The sequence below is a fragment of the Humulus lupulus genome, chromosome 7, assembly GCF_963169125.1.
Source record: "Humulus lupulus chromosome 7, drHumLupu1.1, whole genome shotgun sequence".
Lineage (NCBI taxonomy): Eukaryota > Viridiplantae > Streptophyta > Magnoliopsida > Rosales > Cannabaceae > Humulus > Humulus lupulus.
Window position 1 is genome coordinate 96,732,848 of NC_084799.1, and position 6,516 is coordinate 96,739,363.

A 6,516-nucleotide genomic window follows, 5' to 3' on the forward strand; every position below is an offset into this window, starting at 1 on the left:
CAATTTTCTGGGTTCGCGTATAAGCGCTGCAGCCCTGTTCTTCTGTGTCGCGACGCTGGGTTGAATCAGGACAGGGGAGACTTGCTGGGCGTCGCGGCCCCTATAGGGCTATGCCGCGGCGTTAGGCCAATTTCAGGAGATGAAATTTTGTGTTTTTAGGGTTTTTGCTCAGGGGGCTCGGGGGACGCTTTCGCTACCTTGTGTGGGGAAACGGGAGGTCCTGAGAGCACGGGATTGGTTCCAGGATAAAATTATGAATTGGTTAGTAACGAGAGTGTTACTTATGTGTTGTGACTAGGTTTTTAGCGAGGCTCGGGTTAGAGTACTGTGCTCGGGATTTCAGTGCTCAAGAAGCTCGGGACACAGGTAAGAAAATTGTTGTACCCGTAGAGCAGGGCGATGCCCTATAGTTTGTGTTGCAGGGCCCGAACCTATATGATTGTATTGCAGGGTGTAGCCCCCATTTAATATGTTAATACGTGTTTACGTATTTGTTTAATTATGCTATGTGTGCATATATGTGAATGAACGGAAAGAGCCAGGAACAGTGAAGGCCGAGAATGGCGAGGGCCGGGAACGGCAAGGCCGAGTTCGGCAAGGGGGCCGGGAGCAGCGCTTAGCACGCGAAGTGTGAGTTGCCAGAGTGAGACCCTATAGGATACCTGGGATATCCTCACGGTATAGACCGCGAACCCAGGGCCTGGTAAAGCGTCTGGGATGGCATGGACGTATGTGTTTAGCCTGTTGGCGGTTTGATTATGTGTTAAGTGAAAGATATGCATATGTTATCTGTTTGTGTGAGTTTTCTTGCTGGGCTTCGGCTCACAGGTGCTCTATGGTGCAGGTAAGGGCAAGGGGAAAGTCGACCAACCATGAGTACAAAGAGCGTGAAGCGGCGCATACATGTTTGGCTTGCCTGGCTACCACGGCCAGGGGTATTTTTGGGAGACGCTTGTATTAAACCTAATTTTTTCATTTAGTCGACTTTAATTATATTTTTGAGTTGTAAATATTTCTAAACAGTATTTTGGGATCCTAAATGTAAAACGCTTTATAATTTTTAATGAATGGATATATTTTTAAATTATGAGACTTTTTTTATGGATTAGCTACACTTTTGTCTTAAAACCTCGATTAGCGAGTTAATTGCACGTTTTAAACTCACTTAGTAATGACTCTAAGGAAGTAGGGCGTTACAACTGGGCTATGAGATATAGGAAATGAATATGATTGAGTGATGATTGGGCTGTACGAGATAGGTAATGAACTAGGTTACTAGATTTAGGTTTTCATTCACAATGGATTTGAGTTTTCTTTGACAGATCTGTTGATGCGTATCGTATGCCGTATCAAATTTACTATAATTTTAGTTTCAGTATTTCCTATTTAATATAATGGTAAATACATGTCGAACCCCAAAGAATATTGATCAACTTATTATTCAAAATAGAAACAAGAATTAAAAAGAGAATTTTGTTTTCAAAATTCAATAACATAAGATAAAGTAACAAGCAAAGAACAAGAACGGTTAAGAATTATTCTGCACCTTCAACAATCATTCAATCAACAATGACAAATATTATTTCTTATTCCCAATTACACTATTAACCCTGCTAATAACACTTAAGCAAGTCAATTATCTCAATTTTCCTATTATAATTAATTAAAGACAAGCGCTCATTAATTAATTATTTTTACCAAGAAACAACCCATTAAGCGATCTATTTAACTTAGGAAAAACATTACATTCTGCAACATCCCAAATTTCCTAATAGGGCTTAGGGCCTTGATTAGGGGGCCATATTGACAAATTACGAGTTTTATATGATTAAATGTGAATTAATTGTTATTTATGTGTATATGTGATATATATGTATATCGTTACTTGATTATGTGAGTTAACTGTGGCCTAAAGTAGGAACTAGATCTGACGCTACAATCCATAGAAATGTCATATGGGCATCGTCAAATTACTTGATTACTGGGAGTGGGGTCGGGGTCTGGGAGCTGTATGAATTGGACTGTCTCTCTCTTCTTTTATCTATCATCATAGGCCAAAGCCCAATCTTCACCAACCATGCCATGTTCTCTTGGTGAGTACTCCATTATATTTTAATATGACTAGTTATGCATGCTTAGGTGTATTAAATATGCATGTGGGCCTGTTTCTTATTAAAAGGGCATTTTCGTAATTTTGACCCGTTATGGGTATGTTTGAATATATATGTGAATATATATATCTGATATAAGTGTGAGACCACATTATTATGTGGATGCATTTGGATTATTCTGCACGAGGCGATCCTAGTGAGCAATTAGCAAAAAGGTCACAACTGGAACAAATACCCGGCTCGGGGTGAGCCTAGGGGTATTTTGGTAAATTAGTACATTATCGAGGATTATAGGGTAATGAATATTTATTTGGTTTTTATTGAAGATAGCTGAGATTTATTTAAGAAAATGTTGAGAAATGGTGGCAAATGACCATTTTGCCCCTATGGGCATTAAAGGGCAAGCTTTGGACTTAAGGGCATTTAACTCTTTTGTGGGCTTTTTCTATACTTAGCCAAAGTAGAAAGTTGTAGACTAGAAGGAAGGAAACAAAACAAACACTCTCCATTTCCCTCTCTTTCCAGTATCTCTCTCTCTCTCTCTTGAAATTTTGCCATTTTGAAAGAGGAAAGCTTGGAATTTGGAAGCCTGGGACTAGGAATTTGTGTAGCAGCAACCTAAGGTCATTCATAGCAATAGAGGTAACAATTTTAACCTTTAAATCTTTGAGTTTTCAGTGTTCTTTGTGTGTTCTTAAGTTTGAGGGTTTGATCATAGATCTTGGAAATTTGTTGAAGTTTTTAGGGAAAACTTGGTTGGGTTTTGTTGCTTTTGATGAGCAGAACTGATTTTAGTGGTTAATTATGGGTTTAGGAGTATTGAGGGATGGATTTTTAGAGCTTTGGCTCGGGGAAATTCGAAGAGGAAAACCTAGAAAATCAAATTTTTGGTATCGGCGCTGTAGCACTAAATTGGGTGCGCTATAGTGTTAGGCTGCATTTTGGGGGTTAGAGTTTCTGACTCTAGCACTGTAGCGCCCAATAGGTAGCGTTGTAGCGCTACTCAGCTTTCAGAACTTGATTTTTTTGGGTACTTTTTAGGGTTTTTGCTTAGGGGCTCGGGGGACGATTTCACCACCCTATTTGGTGGAATTAGAGGTCCTGAGAATGCGGGATCTGTCCCGGGATTTGGCTTTTGAATTTAAACTCATCGAAGTACTATTTATGGATTATGACTAGGTGTTCGCTAGGGCTTAGAGCAGGATCGTGCTCGAAGATCGTTCTTATTAACCAAAGCACTCGAATTTGAGGTAAAAAACCTCCCCAAATACGTGGAATGTATGATTGGGGCTCGGCCCAACTATTAATGTAATGTGATTAGGGGTTGGCCCATTTATTAAATGTAAATACGAATAGGGCTCGGGCCTGGCTAATGAGCATGATTATAATTGTGTTTGTGCATATCTGCTTAGTATTCAGTAGGGCATTGTATCTTCATGTATAATGATTGTATTGTGTGGATGTCTGTTCTGGCTAGGATGCTCGGTTTATTAACCGAGAATCTGTTTGTTGTATCTGTTCAAGCTTGACCTGCTAGTCAAGGGTAATTCTGGTAGAAAAGAGGACTTGGCTTATAAGTCAAGAGTTTTTCAGGCTCGGCTTATAAGTCGAGGGTCTGTAAGGCTTGGCTTATAAGTCAAAGGGTTGTAAGGCTTAGTTTATAAGTCGTAATCGTCGTGATGTGCATTGTGTGTAGATCATTATGGCTAGGCCACCTTTTGAGTGCCTTATGCACTTGACTAGCTTGGATGCCATATGAATAAGAAGGAGTGCAACATACACTTGTGTAACCCTATGGTTGCTAATCTGTATAATGTTAGGCTTAGTTCCAGTTATTACTACTAAGCCTACTGTTGTACTCCATGAATTGTTTGATATGTTTTCTTGTTAAGTCTTTTGGCTCACGGGTGCTTTGTGGTGCAGGTAAGGGTAAGGATAAGTTTGGCCAGCCATGAGTTGGAGAGCGATAGCAGTGACATGTACATATGCAATTCGCTCGACCGCCACGGCCGAGAAATTACAAGGAAGCTAGGGTTGGACCCAGTTTTGTCGCCTAGGTTGGCTTATTTTGAAACCTTTGGGTTGTAACCGACTTTTTAAACTTGTATTTTGGGATCCCATGTAAAGAGTAAAGCTTTGTTAATGAAACCATTTATGTCTTGACCAAAATTTTAAATACCTGAACCTTTAGTGGCTTAATCACATGTTTTGTTCCAAATGACTTGTTTAGTGAGTCCAGCACTAATTTTAAACACACTTGGTAACATACCCTAATTAGCAGGGCGTTACAACTTGGTATCAGAGCTACCAAGATTTAAGGTTTCTTGAAGATGGACTGGGCATGTACACTCACTGCTAAAGAAGGTCAACTCAGGGTTGTGGGTGTGTACTTGCTTAAATGGACAGTGCATGCCTTGTCTGTTTTCTTAAATAGAAAGCATGAGCTATTATGATAGGGCATGGCCCTTGATTACTGTATGTATGTTAAAGATGTGCTTATTAGCACAATAAACGCTTGTAAACGCGGTAGGATTGCTTATAAGAATCATTGTTGCTTTCAAATGTCAGAACACTTATTAGCGCTGCTATGCGTGGTTGTATGCCAGAATATGCTTATTAGCATTGTTAACTGTTTATAGGAAAGCTTATTAGCATCATTATCTGTCCATGCATGCCAAGAACGTGCTTGCTAGCATCTTGTTTGAGCATGAATATGAATCGCCATGCTTATTAGTATGATTGTTTATGTGTGAATTAATGGGATGCTTATTAGCATTGTCAATGCATGTGGATGCTTATTCGATCGGTTTTGAATCATGGGTTGGCATGAGATATTGTTATTACCGCTTGATAAGCCAAGTCATTAATTGCAAATAGACTTGGAAGTATGCTTCCAAGGGAATCTAATGAGCTAGACGGCGATGAGAATCAAGTCGGAAGTAATGACCAGGGTCAGAACCCTCCGCCAGCCCCTGAAAACTAGCAACGGTGGCTTGCTGACATGCAAGCTAGGCTTCAGAGACAGGTTGAAGAGATCTATCTGTTGAGGCAACAACATGTTCCGGCAAGGAACATTGCATCAGTGGCTATAATGCCCCAAATTTCCTAATAAGGTTTAGGACCTTGATTAGGAGGCCGGGAGGGCCATAATTGATTTATTATGTTATTAAATGATAATATGCATGTTTAGGTGTATTAAATATGCATGTGAACTCATTTATGAGTAATTGAGTGATTTTCATATTTTGGCCATTTCGGGCATATTTGGCATATATGTGAATGTGTGTGGTGCTTTATTATTGTTTGGTTATGGCATGGTTACTCAGCACGAGACGATCCTAGGAGGTAAGCTAGTGGGAAAGTCACAACGGGATTTATGCTTGACTCAGAGTGAGTCGAGGGATATTTAGAGCATTACCGGGTTATTGGGTAATGAAAATTAATATTTGGTGATAAATTGGGAGTTAGTAAGATCAGGGGGAAATTCTGGAGGTTTTGACTATTTTGTCCCCGGGGGTGTTTTCGGGACCTCGAGCATTAGGATTTGTTTGAAGCTACTTAAGCTTGAAGTAAACTTTTAAGAAATAAAAAGAATGTTCAGAACGTTCTCTCTCCCTCTAAGTTCCATTTTTGTCTCCTGATCGCATTTTCAAAGGAAACTTGAGTTCTAGGACTCGGATTCAAGTGAGGATTGAGGCATAGCGATTCTAGGGAAGATTAGAAGGTTATTAGCCGGAGGATTTAGTTGGGAACAACTCAATCGGAGGTAATTCAAGTTTTTAAAGTTTTTAAGCTTGAATTGGATTTTGTGTTTTGATAAGTTTTTGATTTGATTGAGGCTTGGGTTTTGTTGGTTTTGGATCATGGGGATGTTTGGGCACTTTGATTTTGGGATTTGGATATGTTTGGGTAGGTTTTTAAATGAAGAAATGGCTGTTTTATGGCTGGGTTCGAGGTTGAGCCGCAGCTCTGTTCTTGGGCGCTGCGGCTCAAGCTTGAAGAAGCTGGTGGTTTGGGGCTGTTGGGCTATTTGAGCTGCGGCTCTATTGGGTAGAGCTGCGGCTCTAATTGCTATTAGAGAGGATTTTTGGGCCTGACTTGAGTGGGGCTGCGACTCTAATTTTTAGGGTCACGGCTCAAAAGGGGAAAAATGGCCAAAATGGGTTTTTAATCATGGGAACTTAAACCTAAGGGCTCGGGATTGATCTTACTACCCAGTTTGGTAGGATTCGACGTCTTGGAGGCTAGGACTTGGTCCGGAAGTATTTATTTACTCATTTTGATGAGGTTTTATATTATGGTTGTGACTAGGTTATCACTAGGGGCTTGAAGTTAGGATCGTGCTTGTGGCTCATTTATTGTTAACTTGTGCTTGGACCAAAGGTAAGAAAACTGCACCCCATAT